The sequence below is a fragment of the Sus scrofa genome, chromosome 10 (assembly GCF_054392235.1).
Source record: "Sus scrofa isolate SSC_HxYL_T2T_F1_AM1 chromosome 10, Sscrofa_HxYL_maternal_Yorkshire_Landrace_v2.0, whole genome shotgun sequence".
NCBI lineage: Eukaryota > Metazoa > Chordata > Mammalia > Artiodactyla > Suidae > Sus > Sus scrofa.
The window spans coordinates 29,839,409-29,858,529 of NC_139392.1; the positions used below are offsets into that span (position 1 = coordinate 29,839,409).

At 61.6% G+C, this 19,121-nt stretch overlaps 1 protein-coding gene across 13 annotated transcripts in view; it reads right to left on the bottom strand.

The window, feature by feature from the left end:
- LOC146398907 (uncharacterized) overlaps window positions 1-18,711 on the bottom strand; it is a 109,300-nt gene extending 90,589 nt beyond the window's left edge. For 3 of the 13 annotated variants that reach the window (XM_084980797.1, XM_084980801.1, XM_084980791.1), the window contains exon 1: window positions 18,575-18,711. The gene's annotated coding sequence lies outside the window, so the exon portion shown is untranslated. Of the gene's footprint in view, window positions 1-810; window positions 924-2,003; window positions 2,117-12,618; window positions 12,700-14,999; window positions 15,137-16,191; window positions 16,305-17,382; window positions 17,520-18,574 lie in introns of those variants that run through there. The other 10 variants (XM_084980800.1, XM_084980790.1, XM_084980788.1 and 7 more) reach the window with 6 other exon arrangements.
- Window positions 18,712-19,121: the final 410 nt, after the last annotated feature.

The following is a 19,121-nucleotide window of genomic DNA, read 5'->3' on the forward strand; positions in this document are numbered from 1 at the left end:
AGAAGAAAACATAGGCAAAACACTCTCTGACATCAACATCATGAATGTTTTCTCAGGTCAGTCTCCCAAAGCAATAGAAATTAGAGCAAAAATAAACCCATGGGACCTAATCAAACTGAAAAGATTTTGAACAGCAAAGGAAACCCAAAACAAAAAGACAACTTACAGAATGGGAGAAGATAGTTTCAAATGATGCAACTGACAAGGGCTTAATCTCTAGAATATATAAGCAACTTATACAACCCAACAGCAAAAAAACCAATCAATCAATGGAAAAATGGGAAAAAGACCTGAATACACATTTCTCCGAAGAAGATACACAGACGGCCAACAAACACATGAAAAAATGCTCAACATCGTTGATTATAAGAGAAATACAAATCAAAACAACCATGAGATATCACCTCACACCAGTCAGAATGACCATTAATAAAACCACAAAGAACAAGTGCTGGAAGGGCTGTGGAGAAAAGGGAACCCACCTGCACTGCTGGTGGGAATGTAAACTGGTACAGCCACTATGGAGAAGAGTCTGGAGATACCTTAGAAATCTATACATAGCTGGGGCTCCGCTGCCATCCTCACCTCCCGCCCCAACGCTCGCGGTGGCCCTCCACAGTCCCTGCGCTCTCCCTTCCCCTGCACGCACCCAACCCCCACGCCTGCGCCGCCCCCAAGCCGCTCCCCGCCACCCTCCTCCCGCCCAAAACACGCACCTTTCCCCCAAACACTTCCTGGGACCTTCCCTCCCCTTTTCCCAAGCATCCTAGGCACCCTCTTCCCTTCTCAAAAAGATAAACACAAACCTACCTTGGACCTGCCCGCTGCAGCCCTGCTCACGCCCTCAGCTCCTTCACCCATGCTCGCTCGCCGCGGTGTCCCTCAGCAGTCGCTCCGGGGGCTCCCTTACCAGGCACGCACGCAACCTCCACGCACGCCACGGCACGCACGCAACCCCCTCGCACGCCACGGCACGCAAGCAACCCCCACGCACGCGCTCTGCACAACCGCGTCCCCGCCCCCCTCGCCCCTCTCTGCCCCCACCCACACCCCCCCCCTTCCTGGAAACTTTCCCCATCAGCTCAAAGGCATCCAACCTACCCACCCCTCTACCCCCTTCTCAAACAAACAATCAAACGAACAAACACACACAGCAAGCCAAAAACCAAAACAAAAAACACCTCACTTGAACCTGTCTGCTGCTGGAACTCCACTGACAGCCTTACCTCAGTCCCCCCCTGCTCCCCTGGCCCTCAGCACTCCCTTCAGCTCTCCCTTCCCCTCTGTTCAGGCACTACCCACAAGCCCCTCCCAGCTGCCCTGGCCCATTCCCACACGAACCCCTCTGGGCTCCTTTCCTGACATCCTTCCGCTCCCATGTGCTAAGGGGTCCTCATCCTCCACCCTCTTCCCCCTTCACAACAACCAACCAAAAACCAAAAACCAGCAACAAAAACCACCACCACCGCAGCAGCCACCAAAACCTACCTTGAACCTATCCCCTAGAATGCCCCTCACAACCTCCCCGCAGGGCCCCAGGCTCTCCGTGTCCCTCTCCATTCCCTCCGGCCTCCCTTCCCCTGCACCCACGCAACCCCCACGCACGCTCGGGGGGCAAGGGGTGCCTGCCCGCCTCCACGCTCCCCGCACTCGCACAGGCCCAACCCTTCCTAGGACCTCGCCTCCACTTTTCCAAGGGATCCCATCCACCCTCTTCCTGCCTCTCAAAACTAACCCTAACTTCAACCTCTCAGCTGGGGCTCCGCTGCCATCCTCACCTCCCTCCCCCACGCTCGCGGTGGCCCTCCCCATTCCCTCTGAGCTCCCTTCCCCTCCACGCAGCTAACCCTCCTGCACTCAACCCCCATACCTGCCCTGCACTGAAGCCGGTCCCTCCCCAACCACGCACCTTTCCCCCAAACACTTCCTGGGACCTTCCCTCCCCTTTTCCCAAGCATCCTAGGCACCCTCTTCCCTTCTCAAAAAGATAAACACAAACCTACCTTGGACCTGCCCGCTGCAGCCCTGCTCACGCCCTCAGCTCCTTCACCCATGCTCGCTCGCCGCGGTGTCCCTCAGCAGTCGCTCCGGGGGCTCCCTTACCAGGCACGCACGCAACCCCCACGCACGCCACGGCACGCACGCAACCCCCTCGCACGCCACGGCACGCACGCAACCCCCACGCAGGCGCTCTGCACAACCGCGTCCCCGCCCCCCTCGCCCCTCTCTGCCCCCACCCACACCCCCCCCCTTCCTGGAAACTTTCCCCATCAGCTCAAAGGCATCCAACCTACCCACCCCTCTACCCCCTTCTCAAACAAACAATCAAACGAACAAACACACACAGCAAGCCAAAAACCAAAACAAAAAACACCTCACTTGAACCTGTCTGCTGGAACTCCACTGACAGCCTTACCTCAGGCCCCCCCTGCTCCCCTGGCCCTCAGCACTCCCTTCAGCTCTCCCTTCCCCTCTGTTCAGGCACTACCCACAAGCCCCTCCCAGCTGCCCTGGCCCATTCCCACACGAACCCCTCTGGGCTCCTTTCCTGACATCCTTCCGCTCCCATGTGCTAAGGGGTCCTCATCCTCCACCCTCTTCCCCCTTCACAACAACCAACCAAAAACCAAAAACCAGCAACAAAAACCACCACCACCGCAGCAGCCACCAAAACCTACCTTGAACCTATCCCCTAGAATGCCCCTCACAACCTCCCCGCAGGGCCCCAGGCTCTCCGTGTCCCTCTCCATTCCCTCCGGCCTCCCTTCCCCTGCACCCACGCAACCCCCACGCACGCTCGGGGGGCAAGGGGTGCCTGCCCGCCTCCACGCTCCCCGCACTCGCACAGGCCCAACCCTTCCTAGGACCTCGCCTCCACTTTTCCCAGGGATCCCATCCACCCTCTTCCTGCCTCTCAAAACTAACCCTAACTTCAACCTCTCAGCTGGGGCTCCGCTGCCATCCTCACCTCCCTCCCCCACGCTCGCGGTGGCCCTCCCCATTCCCTCTGAGCTCCCTTCCCCTCCACGCAGCTAACCCTCCTGCACTCAACCCCCATACCTGCCCTGCACTGAAGCCGGTCCCTCCCCAACCACGCACCTTTCCCCCAAACACTTCCTGGGACCTTCCCTCCCCTTTTCCCAAGCATCCTAGGCACCCTCTTCCCTTCTCAAAAAGATAAACACAAACCTACCTTGGACCTGCCCGCTGCAGCCCTGCTCACGCCCTCAGCTCCTTCACCCATGCTCGCTCGCCGCGGTGTCCCTCAGCAGTCGCTCCGGGGGCTCCCTTCCCCGGCGCACGCACGCAACCCCCACGCAGGCGCTCTGCACAACCGCGTCCCCGCCCCCCTCGCCCCTCTCTGCCCCCACCCACACCCCCCCCCTTCCTGGAAACTTTCCCCATCAGCTCAAAGGCATCCAACCTACCCACCCCTCTACCCCCTTCTCAAACAAACAATCAAACGAACAAACACACACAGCAAGCCAAAAACCAAAACAAAAAACACCTCACTTGAACCTGTCTGCTGGAACTCCACTGACAGCCTTACCTCAGTCCCCCCCTGCTCCCCTGGCCCTCAGCACTCCCTTCAGCTCTCCCTTCCCCTCTGTTCAGGCACTACCCACAAGCCCCTCCCAGCTGCCCTGGCCCATTCCCACACGAACCCCTCTGGGCTCCTTTCCTGACATCCTTCCGCTCCCATGTGCTAAGGGGTCCTCATCCTCCACCCTCTTCCCCCTTCACAACAACCAACCAAAAACCAAAAACCAACAACAAAAACCACCACCACCGCAGCAGCCACCAAAACCTCCCTTGAACCTATCCCCTAGAATGCCCCTCACAACCTCCCCGCAGGGCCCCAGGCTCTCCGTGTCCCTCTCCATTCCCTCTGGCCTCCCTTCCCCTGCACCCACGCAACCCCCACGCACGCTCGGGGGGCAAGGGGTGCCTGCCCGCCTCCACGCTCCCCGCACTCGCACAGGCCCAACCCTTCCTAGGACCTCGCCTCCACTTTTCCAAGGGATCCCATCCACCCTCTTCCTGCCTCTCAAAACTAACCCTAACTTCAACCTCTCAGCTGGGGCTCCGCTGCCATCCTCACCCTCCCTCCCCCACGCTCGCGGTGGCCCTCCCCATTCCCTCTGAGCTCCCTTCCCCTCCACGCAGCTAACCCTCCTGCACTCAACCCCCATACCTGCCCTGCACTGAAGCCGGTCCCTCCCCAACCACGCACCTTTCCCCCAAACACTTCCTGGGACCTTCCCTCCCCTTTTCCCAAGCATCCTAGGCACCCTCTTCCCTTCTCAAAAAGATAAACCAAACCTACCTTGGACCTGCCCACTGCAGCCCTGCTCAAGCCCTCAGCTCCTTCACCCATGCTCGCTCGCCGCGGTGTCCCTCAGCAGTCGCTCCGGGGGCTCCCTTCCCAGGCACGCACGCAACCTCCACGCACGCCACGGCACGCACGCAACCCCCTCGCACGCCACGGCACGCACGCAACCCCCACGCACGCGCTCTGCACAACCGCGTCCCCGCCCCCCTCGCCCCTCTCTGCCCCCACCCACACCCCCCCCCTTCCTGGAAACTTTCCCCATCAGCTCAAAGGCATCCAACCTACCCACCCCTCTACCCCCTTCTCAAACAAACAATCAAACGAACAAACACACACAGCAAGCCAAAAACCAAAACAAAAAACACCTCACTTGAACCTGTCTGCTGCTGGAACTCCACTGACAGCCTTACCTCAGTCCCCCCCTGCTCCCCTGGCCCTCAGCACTCCCTTCAGCTCTCCCTTCCCCTCTGTTCAGGCACTACCCACAAGCCCCTCCCAGCTGCCCTGGCCCATTCCCACACGAACCCCTCTGGGCTCCTTTCCTGACATCCTTCCGCTCCCATGTGCTAAGGGGTCCTCATCCTCCACCCTCTTCCCCCTTCACAACAACCAACCAAAAACCAAAAACCAGCAACAAAAACCACCACCACCGCAGCAGCCACCAAAACCTACCTTGAACCTATCCCCTAGAATGCCCCTCACAACCTCCCCGCAGGGCCCCAGGCTCTCCGTGTCCCTCTCCATTCCCTCCGGCCTCCCTTCCCCTGCACCCACGCAACCCCCACGCACGCTCGGGGGGCAAGGGGTGCCTGCCCGCCTCCACGCTCCCCGCACTCGCACAGGCCCAACCCTTCCTAGGACCTCGCCTCCACTTTTCCCAGGGATCCCATCCACCCTCTTCCTGCCTCTCAAAACTAACCCTAACTTCAACCTCTCAGCTGGGGCTCCGCTGCCATCCTCACCTCCCTCCCCCACGCTCGCGGTGGCCCTCCCCATTCCCTCTGAGCTCCCTTCCCCTCCACGCAGCTAACCCTCCTGCACTCAACCCCCATACCTGCCCTGCACTGAAGCCGGTCCCTCCCCAACCACGCACCTTTCCCCCAAACACTTCCTGGGACCTTCCCTCCCCTTTTCCCAAGCATCCTAGGCACCCTCTTCCCTTCTCAAAAAGATAAACACAAACCTACCTTGGACCTGCCCGCTGCAGCCCTGCTCACGCCCTCAGCTCCTTCACCCATGCTCGCTCGCCGCGGTGTCCCTCAGCAGTCGCTCCGGGGGCTCCCTTACCAGGCACGCACGCAACCCCCACGCACGCCACGGCACGCACGCAACCCCCTCGCACGCCACGGCACGCACGCAACCCCCACGCAGGCGCTCTGCACAACCGCGTCCCCGCCCCCCTCGCCCCTCTCTGCCCCCACCCACACCCCCCCCCTTCCTGGAAACTTTCCCCATCAGCTCAAAGGCATCCAACCTACCCACCCCTCTACCCCCTTCTCAAACAAACAATCAAACGAACAAACACACACAGCAAGCCAAAAACCAAAACAAAAAACACCTCACTTGAACCTGTCTGCTGGAACTCCACTGACAGCCTTACCTCAGGCCCCCCCTGCTCCCCTGGCCCTCAGCACTCCCTTCAGCTCTCCCTTCCCCTCTGTTCAGGCACTACCCACAAGCCCCTCCCAGCTGCCCTGGCCCATTCCCACACGAACCCCTCTGGGCTCCTTTCCTGACATCCTTCCGCTCCCATGTGCTAAGGGGTCCTCATCCTCCACCCTCTTCCCCCTTCACAACAACCAACCAAAAACCAAAAACCAGCAACAAAAACCACCACCACCGCAGCAGCCACCAAAACCTACCTTGAACCTATCCCCTAGAATGCCCCTCACAACCTCCCCGCAGGGCCCCAGGCTCTCCGTGTCCCTCTCCATTCCCTCCGGCCTCCCTTCCCCTGCACCCACGCAACCCCCACGCACGCTCGGGGGGCAAGGGGTGCCTGCCCGCCTCCACGCTCCCCGCACTCGCACAGGCCCAACCCTTCCTAGGACCTCGCCTCCACTTTTCCCAGGGATCCCATCCACCCTCTTCCTGCCTCTCAAAACTAACCCTAACTTCAACCTCTCAGCTGGGGCTCCGCTGCCATCCTCACCTCCCTCCCCCACGCTCGCGGTGGCCCTCCCCATTCCCTCTGAGCTCCCTTCCCCTCCACGCAGCTAACCCTCCTGCACTCAACCCCCATACCTGCCCTGCACTGAAGCCGGTCCCTCCCCAACCACGCACCTTTCCCCCAAACACTTCCTGGGACCTTCCCTCCCCTTTTCCCAAGCATCCTAGGCACCCTCTTCCCTTCTCAAAAAGATAAACACAAACCTACCTTGGACCTGCCCGCTGCAGCCCTGCTCACGCCCTCAGCTCCTTCACCCATGCTCGCTCGCCGCGGTGTCCCTCAGCAGTCGCTCCGGGGGCTCCCTTACCAGGCACGCACGCACGCAACCCCCACGCAGGCGCTCTGCACAACCGCGTCCCCGCCCCCCTCGCCCCTCTCTGCCCCCACCCACACCCCCCCCCTTCCTGGAAACTTTCCCCATCAGCTCAAAGGCATCCAACCTACCCACCCCTCTACCCCCTTCTCAAACAAACAATCAAACGAACAAACACACACAGCAAGCCAAAAACCAAAACAAAAAACACCTCACTTGAACCTGTCTGCTGCTGGAACTCCACTGACAGCCTTACCTCAGTCCCCCCCTGCTCCCCTGGCCCTCAGCACTCCCTTCAGCTCTCCCTTCCCCTCTGTTCAGGCACTACCCACAAGCCCCTCCCAGCTGCCCTGGCCCATTCCCACACGAACCCCTCTGGGCTCCTTTCCTGACATCCTTCCGCTCCCATGTGCTAAGGGGTCCTCATCCTCCACCCTCTTCCCCCTTCACAACAACCAACCAAAAACCAAAAACCAGCAACAAAAACCACCACCACCGCAGCAGCCACCAAAACCTCCCTTGAACCTATCCCCTAGAATGCCCCTCACAACCTCCCCGCAGGGCCCCAGGCTCTCCGTGTCCCTCTCCATTCCCTCTGGCCTCCCTTCCCCTGCACCCACGCAACCCCCACGCACGCTCGGGGGGCAAGGGGTGCCTGCCCGCCTCCACGCTCCCCGCACTCGCACAGGCCCAACCCTTCCTAGGACCTCGCCTCCACTTTTCCAAGGGATCCCATCCACCCTCTTCCTGCCTCTCAAAACTAACCCTAACTTCAACCTCTCAGCTGGGGCTCCGCTGCCATCCTCACCCTCCCTCCCCCACGCTCGCGGTGGCCCTCCCCATTCCCTCTGAGCTCCCTTCCCCTCCACGCAGCTAACCCTCCTGCACTCAACCCCCATACCTGCCCTGCACTGAAGCCGGTCCCTCCCCAACCACGCACCTTTCCCCCAAACACTTCCTGGGACCTTCCCTCCCCTTTTCCCAAGCATCCTAGGCACCCTCTTCCCTTCTCAAAAAGATAAACCAAACCTACCTTGGACCTGCCCACTGCAGCCCTGCTCAAGCCCTCAGCTCCTTCACCCATGCTCGCTCGCCGCGGTGTCCCTCAGCAGTCGCTCCGGGGGCTCCCTTCCCCGGCACGCACGCGAACCCCCACGCACGCCACGGCACGCACGCAACCCCCTCGCACGCCACGGCACGCACGCAACCCCCACGCACGCGCTCTGCACAACCGCGTCCCCGCCCCCCTCGCCCCTCTCTGCCCCCACCCACACCCCCCCCCTTCCTGGAAACTTTCCCCATCAGCTCAAAGGCATCCAACCTACCCACCCCTCTACCCCCTTCTCAAACAAACAATCAAACGAACAAACACACACAGCAAGCCAAAAACCAAAACAAAAAACACCTCACTTGAACCTGTCTGCTGCTGGAACTCCACTGACAGCCTTACCTCAGTCCCCCCCTGCTCCCCTGGCCCTCAGCACTCCCTTCAGCTCTCCCTTCCCCTCTGTTCAGGCACTACCCACAAGCCCCTCCCAGCTGCCCTGGCCCATTCCCACACGAACCCCTCTGGGCTCCTTTCCTGACATCCTTCCGCTCCCATGTGCTAAGGGGTCCTCATCCTCCACCCTCTTCCCCCTTCACAACAACCAACCAAAAACCAAAAACCAGCAACAAAAACCACCACCACCGCAGCAGCCACCAAAACCTACCTTGAACCTATCCCCTAGAATGCCCCTCACAACCTCCCCGCAGGGCCCCAGGCTCTCCGTGTCCCTCTCCATTCCCTCCGGCCTCCCTTCCCCTGCACCCATGCAACCCCCACGCACGCTCGGGGGGCAAGGGGTGCCTGCCCGCCTCCACGCTCCCCGCACTCGCACAGGCCCAACCCTTCCTAGGAACTCGCCTCCACTTTTCCCAGGGATCCCATCCACCCTCTTCCTGCCTCTCAAAACTAACCCTAACTTCAACCTCTCAGCTGGGGCTCCGCTGCCATCCTCACCTCCCTCCCCCACGCTCGCGGTGGCCCTCCCCATTCCCTCTGAGCTCCCTTCCCCTCCACGCAGCTAACCCTCCTGCACTCAACCCCCATACCTGCCCTGCACTGAAGCCGGTCCCTCCCCAACCACGCACCTTTCCCCCAAACACTTCCTGGGACCTTCCCTCCCCTTTTCCCAAGCATCCTAGGCACCCTCTTCCCTTCTCAAAAAGATAAACACAAACCTACCTTGGACCTGCCCGCTGCAGCCCTGCTCACGCCCTCAGCTCCTTCACCCATGCTCGCTCGCCGCGGTGTCCCTCAGAGTCGCTCCGGGGGCTCCCTTACCAGGCACGCACGCAACCCCCACGCACGCCACGGCACGCACGCAACCCCCTCGCACGCCACGGCACGCACGCAACCCCCACGCAGGCGCTCTGCACAACCGCGTCCCCGCCCCCCTCGCCCCTCTCTGCCCCCACCCACACCCCCCCCCTTCCTGGAAACTTTCCCCATCAGCTCAAAGGCATCCAACCTACCCACCCCTCTACCCCCTTCTCAAACAAACAATCAAACGAACAAACACACACAGCAAGCCAAAAACCAAAACAAAAAACACCTCACTTGAACCTGTCTGCTGCTGGAACTCCACTGACAGCCTTACCTCAGTCCCCCCCTGCTCCCCTGGCCCTCAGCACTCCCTTCAGCTCTCCCTTCCCCTCTGTTCAGGCACTACCCACAAGCCCCTCCCAGCTGCCCTGGCCCATTCCCACACGAACCCCTCTGGGCTCCTTTCCTGACATCCTTCCGCTCCCATGTGCTAAGGGGTCCTCATCCTCCACCCTCTTCCCCCTTCACAACAACCAACCAAAAACCAAAAACCAGCAACAAAAACCACCACCACCGCAGCAGCCACCAAAACCTACCTTGAACCTATCCCCTAGAATGCCCCTCACAACCTCCCCGCAGGGCCCCAGGCTCTCCGTGTCCCTCTCCATTCCCTCCGGCCTCCCTTCCCCTGCACCCACGCAACCCCCACGCACGCTCGGGGGGCAAGGGGTGCCTGCCCGCCTCCACGCTCCCCGCACTCGCACAGGCCCAACCCTTCCTAGGACCTCGCCTCCACTTTTCCAAGGGATCCCATCCACCCTCTTCCTGCCTCTCAAAACTAACCCTAACTTCAACCTCTCAGCTGGGGCTCCGCTGCCATCCTCACCTCCCTCCCCCACGCTCGCGGTGGCCCTCCCCATTCCCTCTGAGCTCCCTTCCCCTCCACGCAGCTAACCCTCCTGCACTCAACCCCCATACCTGCCCTGCACTGAAGCCGGTCCCTCCCCAACCACGCACCTTTCCCCCAAACACTTCCTGGGACCTTCCCTCCCCTTTTCCCAAGCATCCTAGGCACCCTCTTCCCTTCTCAAAAAGATAAACACAAACCTACCTTGGACCTGCCCGCTGCAGCCCTGCTCACGCCCTCAGCTCCTTCACCCATGCTCGCTCGCCGCGGTGTCCCTCAGCAGTCGCTCCGGGGGCTCCCTTACCAGGCACGCACGCAACCCCCACGCACGCCACGGCACGCACGCAACCCCCTCGCACGCCACGGCACGCACGCAACCCCCACGCAGGCGCTCTGCACAACCGCGTCCCCGCCCCCCTCGCCCCTCTCTGCCCCCACCCACACCCCCCCCCTTCCTGGAAACTTTCCCCATCAGCTCAAAGGCATCCAACCTACCCACCCCTCTACCCCCTTCTCAAACAAACAATCAAACGAACAAACACACACAGCAAGCCAAAAACCAAAACAAAAAACACCTCACTTGAACCTGTCTGCTGGAACTCCACTGACAGCCTTACCTCAGTCCCCCCCTGCTCCCCTGGCCCTCAGCACTCCCTTCAGCTCTCCCTTCCCCTCTGTTCAGGCACTACCCACAAGCCCCTCCCAGCTGCCCTGGCCCATTCCCACACGAACCCCTCTGGGCTCCTTTCCTGACATCCTTCCGCTCCCATGTGCTAAGGGGTCCTCATCCTCCACCCTCTTCCCCCTTCACAACAACCAACCAAAAACCAAAAACCAGCAACAAAAACCACCACCACCGCAGCAGCCACCAAAACCTACCTTGAACCTATCCCCTAGAATGCCCCTCACAACCTCCCCGCAGGGCCCCAGGCTCTCCGTGTCCCTCTCCATTCCCTCCGGCCTCCCTTCCCCTGCACCCACGCAACCCCCACGCACGCTCGGGGGGCAAGGGGTGCCTGCCCGCCTCCACGCTCCCCGCACTCGCACAGGCCCAACCCTTCCTAGGACCTCGCCTCCACTTTTCCAAGGGATCCCATCCACCCTCTTCCTGCCTCTCAAAACTAACCCTAACTTCAACCTCTCAGCTGGGGCTCCGCTGCCATCCTCACCCTCCCTCCCCCACGCTCGCGGTGGCCCTCCCCATTCCCTCTGAGCTCCCTTCCCCTCCACGCAGCTAACCCTCCTGCACTCAACCCCCATACCTGCCCTGCACTGAAGCCGGTCCCTCCCCAACCACGCACCTTTCCCCCAAACACTTCCTGGGACCTTCCCTCCCCTTTTCCCAAGCATCCTAGGCACCCTCTTCCCTTCTCAAAAAGATAAACACAAACCTACCTTGGACCTGCCCGCTGCAGCCCTGCTCACGCCCTCAGCTCCTTCACCCATGCTCGCTCGCCGCGGTGTCCCTCAGAGTCGCTCCGGGGGCTCCCTTACCAGGCACGCACGCAACCCCCACGCACGCCACGGCACGCACGCAACCCCCTCGCACGCCACGGCACGCACGCAACCCCCACGCAGGCGCTCTGCACAACCGCGTCCCCGCCCCCCTCGCCCCTCTCTGCCCCCACCCACACCCCCCCCCTTCCTGGAAACTTTCCCCATCAGCTCAAAGGCATCCAACCTACCCACCCCTCTACCCCCTTCTCAAACAAACAATCAAACGAACAAACACACACAGCAAGCCAAAAACCAAAACAAAAAACACCTCACTTGAACCTGTCTGCTGCTGGAACTCCACTGACAGCCTTACCTCAGTCCCCCCCTGCTCCCCTGGCCCTCAGCACTCCCTTCAGCTCTCCCTTCCCCTCTGTTCAGGCACTACCCACAAGCCCCTCCCAGCTGCCCTGGCCCATTCCCACACGAACCCCTCTGGGCTCCTTTCCTGACATCCTTCCGCTCCCATGTGCTAAGGGGTCCTCATCCTCCACCCTCTTCCCCCTTCACAACAACCAACCAAAAACCAAAAACCAGCAACAAAAACCACCACCACCGCAGCAGCCACCAAAACCTACCTTGAACCTATCCCCTAGAATGCCCCTCACAACCTCCCCGCAGGGCCCCAGGCTCTCCGTGTCCCTCTCCATTCCCTCCGGCCTCCCTTCCCCTGCACCCACGCAACCCCCACGCACGCTCGGGGGGCAAGGGGTGCCTGCCCGCCTCCACGCTCCCCGCACTCGCACAGGCCCAACCCTTCCTAGGACCTCGCCTCCACTTTTCCAAGGGATCCCATCCACCCTCTTCCTGCCTCTCAAAACTAACCCTAACTTCAACCTCTCAGCTGGGGCTCCGCTGCCATCCTCACCTCCCTCCCCCACGCTCGCGGTGGCCCTCCCCATTCCCTCTGAGCTCCCTTCCCCTCCACGCAGCTAACCCTCCTGCACTCAACCCCCATACCTGCCCTGCACTGAAGCCGGTCCCTCCCCAACCACGCACCTTTCCCCCAAACACTTCCTGGGACCTTCCCTCCCCTTTTCCCAAGCATCCTAGGCACCCTCTTCCCTTCTCAAAAAGATAAACACAAACCTACCTTGGACCTGCCCGCTGCAGCCCTGCTCACGCCCTCAGCTCCTTCACCCATGCTTGCTCGCCGCGGTGTCCCTCAGCAGTCGCTCCGGGGGCTCCCTTCCCCGGCACGCACGCAACCCCCACGCACGCCACGGCACGCACGCAACCCCCTCGCACGCCACGGCACGCACGCAACCCCCACGCAGGCGCTCTGCACAACCGCGTCCCCGCCCCCCTCGCCCCTCTCTGCCCCCACCCACACCCCCCCCCTTCCTGGAAACTTTCCCCATCAGCTCAAAGGCATCCAACCTACCCACCCCTCTACCCCCTTCTCAAACAAACAATCAAAGGAACAAACACACACAGCAAGCCAAAAACCAAAACAAAAAACACCTCACTTGAACCTGTCTGCTGGAACTCCACTGACAGCCTTACCTCAGTCCCCCCCTGCTCCCCTGGCCCTCAGCACTCCCTTCAGCTCTCCCTTCCCCTCTGTTCAGGCACTACCCACAAGCCCCTCCCAGCTGCCCTGGCCCATTCCCACACGAACCCCTCTGGGCTCCTTTCCTGACATCCTTCCGCTCCCATGTGCTAAGGGGTCCTCATCCTCCACCCTCTTCCCCCTTCACAACAACCAACCAAAAACCAAAAACCAGCAACAAAAACCACCACCACCGCAGCAGCCACCAAAACCTACCTTGAACCTATCCCCTAGAATGCCCCTCACAACCTCCCCGCAGGGCCCCAGGCTCTCCGTGTCCCTCTCCATTCCCTCCGGCCTCCCTTCCCCTGCACCCACGCAACCCCCACGCACGCTCGGGGGGCAAGGGGTGCCTGCCCGCCTCCACGCTCCCCGCACTCGCACAGGCCCAACCCTTCCTAGGACCTCGCCTCCACTTTTCCAAGGGATCCCATCCACCCTCTTCCTGCCTCTCAAAACTAACCCTAACTTCAACCTCTCAGCTGGGGCTCCGCTGCCATCCTCACCTCCCTCCCCCACGCTCGCGGTGGCCCTCCCCATTCCCTCTGAGCTCCCTTCCCCTCCACGCAGCTAACCCTCCTGCACTCAACCCCCATACCTGCCCTGCACTGAAGCCGGTCCCTCCCCAACCACGCACCTTTCCCCCAAACACTTCCTGGGACCTTCCCTCCCCTTTTCCCAAGCATCCTAGGCACCCTCTTCCCTTCTCAAAAACATAAACACAAACCTACCTTGGACCTGCCCGCTGCAGCCCTGCTCACGCCCTCAGCTCCTTCACCCATGCTTGCTCGCCGCGGTGTCCCTCAGCAGTCGCTCCGGGGGCTCCCTTCCCCGGCACGCACGCAACCCCCACGCACGCCACGGCACGCACGCAACCCCCTCGCACGCCACGGCACGCACGCAACCCCCACGCAGGCGCTCTGCACAACCGCGTCCCCGCCCCCCTCGCCCCTCTCTGCCCCCACCCACACCCCCCCCCTTCCTGGAAACTTTCCCCATCAGCTCAAAGGCATCCAACCTACCCACCCCTCTACCCCCTTCTCAAACAAACAATCAAAGGAACAAACACACACAGCAAGCCAAAAACCAAAACAAAAAACACCTCACTTGAACCTGTCTGCTGGAACTCCACTGACAGCCTTACCTCAGTCCCCCCCTGCTCCCCTGGCCCTCAGCACTCCCTTCAGCTCTCCCTTCCCCTCTGTTCAGGCACTACCCACAAGCCCCTCCCAGCTGCCCTGGCCCATTCCCACACGAACCCCTCTGGGCTCCTTTCCTGACATCCTTCCGCTCCCATGTGCTAAGGGGTCCTCATCCTCCACCCTCTTCCCCCTTCACAACAACCAACCAAAAACCAAAAACCAGCAACAAAAACCACCACCACCGCAGCAGCCACCAAAACCTACCTTGAACCTATCCCCTAGAATGCCCCTCACAACCTCCCCGCAGGGCCCCAGGCTCTCCGTGTCCCTCTCCATTCCCTCCGGCCTCCCTTCCCCTGCACCCACGCAACCCCCACGCACGCTCGGGGGGCAAGGGGTGCCTGCCCGCCTCCACGCTCCCCGCACTCGCACAGGCCCAACCCTTCCTAGGACCTCGCCTCCACTTTTCCAAGGGATCCCATCCACCCTCTTCCTGCCTCTCAAAACTAACCCTAACTTCAACCTCTCAGCTGGGGCTCCGCTGCCCTCCTCACCCTCCCTCCCCCACGCTCGCGGTGGCCCTCCCCATTCCCTCTGAGCTCCCTTCCCCTCCACGCAGCTAACCCTCCTGCACTCAACCCCCATACCTGCCCTGCACTGAAGCCGGTCCCTCCCCAACCACGCACCTTTCCCCCAAACACTTCCTGGGACCTTCCCTCCCCTTTTCCCAAGCATCCTAGGCACCCTCTTCCCTTCTCAAAAAGATAAACACAAACCTACCTTGGACCTGCCCGCTGCAGCCCTGCTCACGCCCTCAGCTCCTTCACCCATGCTCGCTCGCCGCGGTGTCCCTCAGCAGTCGCTCCGGGGGCTCCCTTACCAGGCACGCACGCGAACCCCCACGCACGCCACGGCACGCACGCAACCCCCTCGCACGCCACGGCACGCACGCAACCCCCACGCACGCGCTCTGCACAACCGCGTCCCCGCCCCCCTCGCCCCTCTCTGCCCCCACCCACACCCCCCCCCTTCCTGGAAACTTTCCCCATCAGCTCAAAGGCATCCAACCTACCCACCCCTCTACCCCCTTCTCAAACAAACAATCAAACGAACAAACACACACAGCAAGCCAAAAACCAAAACAAAAAACACCTCACTTGAACCTGTCTGCTGGAACTCCACTGACAGCCTTACCTCAGTCCCCCCCTGCTCCCCTGGCCCTCAGCACTCCCTTCAGCTCTCCCTTCCCCTCTGTTCAGGCACTACCCACAAGCCCCTCCCAGCTGCCCTGGCCCATTCCCACACGAACCCCTCTGGGCTCCTTTCCTGACATCCTTCCGCTCCCATGTGCTAAGGGGTCCTCATCCTCCACCCTCTTCCCCCTTCACAACAACCAACCAAAAACCAAAAACCAGCAACAAAAACCACCACCACCGCAGCAGCCACCAAAACCTACCTTGAACCTATCCCCTAGAATGCCCCTCACAACCTCCCCGCAGGGCCCCAGGCTCTCCGTGTCCCTCTCCATTCCCTCCGGCCTCCCTTCCCCTGCACCCACGCAACCCCCACGCACGCTCGGGGGGCAAGGGGTGCCTGCCCGCCTCCACGCTCCCCGCACTCGCACAGGCCCAACCCTTCCTAGGACCTCGCCTCCACTTTTCCAAGGGATCCCATCCACCCTCTTCCTGCCTCTCAAAACTAACCCTAACTTCAACCTCTCAGCTGGGGCTCCGCTGCCATCCTCACCCTCCCTCCCCCACGCTCGCGGTGGCCCTCCCCATTCCCTCTGAGCTCCCTTCCCCTCCACGCAGCTAACCCTCCTGCACTCAACCCCCATACCTGCCCTGCACTGAAGCCGGTCCCTCCCCAACCACGCACCTTTCCCCCAAACACTTCCTGGGACCTTCCCTCCCCTTTTCCCAAGCATCCTAGGCACCCTCTTCCCTTCTCAAAAACATAAACACAAACCTACCTTGGACCTGCCCGCTGCAGCCCTGCTCACGCCCTCAGCTCCTTCACCCATGCTCGCTCGCCGCGGTGTCCCTCAGCAGTCGCTCCGGGGGCTCCCTTCCCCGGCACGCACGCAACCCCCACGCACGCCACGGCACGCACGCAACCCCCTCGCACGCCACGGCACGCACGCAACCCCCACGCAGGCGCTCTGCACAACCGCGTCCCCGCCCCCCTCGCCCCTCTCTGCCCCCACCCACACCCCCCCCCTTCCTGGAAACTTTCCCCATCAGCTCAAAGGCATCCAACCTACCCACCCCTCTACCCCCTTCTCAAACAAACAATCAAAGGAACAAACACACACAGCAAGCCAAAAACCAAAACAAAAAACACCTCACTGGAACCTGTCTGCTGGAACTCCACTGACAGCCTTACCTCAGTCCCCCCCTGCTCCCCTGGCCCTCAGCACTCCCTTCAGCTCTCCCTTCCCCTCTGTTCAGGCACTACCCACAAGCCCCTCCCAGCTGCCCTGGCCCATTCCCACACGAACCCCTCTGGGCTCCTTTCCTGACATCCTTCCGCTCCCATGTGCTAAGGGGTCCTCATCCTCCACCCTCTTCCCCCTTCACAACAACCAACCAAAAACCAAAAACCAGCAACAAAAACCACCACCACCGCAGCAGCCACCAAAACCTACCTTGAACCTATCCCCTAGAATGCCCCTCACAACCTCCCCGCAGGGCCCCAGGCTCTCCGTGTCCCTCTCCATTCCCTCCGGCCTCCCTTCCCCTGCACCCACGCAACCCCCACGCACGCTCGGGGGGCAAGGGGTGCCTGCCCGCCTCCACGCTCCCCGCACTCGCACAGGCCCAACCCTTCCTAGGACCTCGCCTCCACTTTTCCAAGGGATCCCATCCACCCTCTTCCTGCCTCTCAAAACTAACCCTAACTTCAACCTCTCAGCTGGGGCTCCGCTGCCATCCTCACCCTCCCTCCCCCACGCTCGCGGTGGCCCTCCCCATTCCCTCTGAGCTCCCTTCCCCTCCACGCAGCTAACCCTCCTGCACTCAACCCCCATACCTGCCCTGCACTGAAGCCGGTCCCTCCCCAACCACGCACCTTTCCCCCAAACACTTCCTGGGACCTTCCCTCCCCTTTTCCCAAGCATCCTAGGCACCCTCTTCCCTTCTCAAAAAGATAAACACAAACCTACCTTGGACCTGCCCGCTGCAGCCCTGCTCACGCCCTCAGCTCCTTCACCCATGCTCGCTCGCCGCGGTGTCCCTCAGCAGTCGCTCCGGGGGCTCCCTTCCCCGGCACGCACGCGAACCCCCACGCACGCCACGGCACGCACGCAACCCCCTCGCACGCCACGGCACGCAAGCAACCCCCACGCACGCGCTCTGCACAACCGCGTCCCCGCCCCCCTCGCCCCTCTCTGCCCCCACCCACACCCCCCCCCTTCCTGGAAACTTTCCCCATCAGCTCAAAGGCATCCAACCTACCCACCCCTCTACCCCCTTCTCAAACAAACAATCAAAGGAACAAACACACACAGCAAGCCAAAAACCAAAACAAAAAACACCTCACTTGAACCTGTCTGCTGGAACTCCACTGACAGCCTTACCTCAGTCCCCCCCTGCTCCCCTGGCCCTCAGCACTCCCTTCAGCTCTCCCTTCCCCTCTGTTCAGGCACTACCCACAAGCCCCTCCCAGCTGCCCTGGCCCATTCCCACACGAACCCCTCTGGGCTCCTTTCCTGACATCCTTCCGCTCCCATGTGCTAAGGGGTCCTCATCCTCCACCCTCTTCCCCCTTCACAACAACCAACCAAAAACCAAAAACCAGCAACAAAAACCACCACCACCGCAGCAGCCACCAAAACCTACCTTGAACCTATCCCCTAGAATGCCCCTCACAACCTCCCCGCAGGGCCCCAGGCTCTCCGTGTCCCTCTCCATTCCCTCCGGCCTCCCTTCCCCTGCACCCACGCAACCCCCACGCACGCTCGGGGGGCAAGGGGTGCCTGCCCGCCTCCACGCTCCCCGCACTCGCACAGGCCCAACCCTTCCTAGGACCTCGCCTCCACTTTTCCAAGGGATCCCATCCACCCTCTTCCTGCCTCTCAAAACTAACCCTAACTTCAACCTCTCAGCTGGGGCTCCGCTGCCATCCTCACCCTCCCTCCCCCACGCTCGCGGTGGCCCTCCCCATTCCCTCTGAGCTCCCTTCCCCTCCACGCAGCTAACCCTCCTGCACTCAACCCCCATACCTGCCCTGCACTGAAGCCGGTCCCTCCCCAACCACGCACCTTTCCCCCAAACACTTCCTGGGACCTTCCCTCCCCTTTTCCCAAGCATCCTAGGCACCCTCTTCCCTTCTCAAAAAGATAAACACAAACCTACCTTGGACCTGCCCGCTGCAGCCCTGCTCACGCCCTCAGCTCCTTCACCCATGCTCGCTCGCCGCGGTGTCCCTCAGCAGTCGCTCCGGGGGCTCCCTTCCCCGGCACGCACGCGAACCCCCACGCACGCCACGGCACGCACGCAACCCCCTCGCACGCCACGGCACGCAAGCAACCCCCACGCACGCGCTCTGCACAACCGCGTCCCCGCCCCCCTCGCCCCTCTCTGCCCCCACCCACACCCCCCCCCTTCCTGGAAACTTTCCCCATCAGCTCAAAGGCATCCAACCTACCCACCCCTCTACCCCCTTCTCAAACAAACAATCAAAGGAACAAACACACACAGCAAGCCAAAAACCAAAACAAAAAACACCTCACTTGAACCTGTCTGCTGGAACTCCACTGACAGCCTTACCTCAGTCCCCCCCTGCTCCCCTGGCCCTCAGCACTCCCTTCAGCTCTCCCTTCCCCTCTGTTCAGGCACTACCCACAAGCCCCTCCCAGCTGCCCTGGCCCATTCCCACACGAACCCCTCTGGGCTCCTTTCC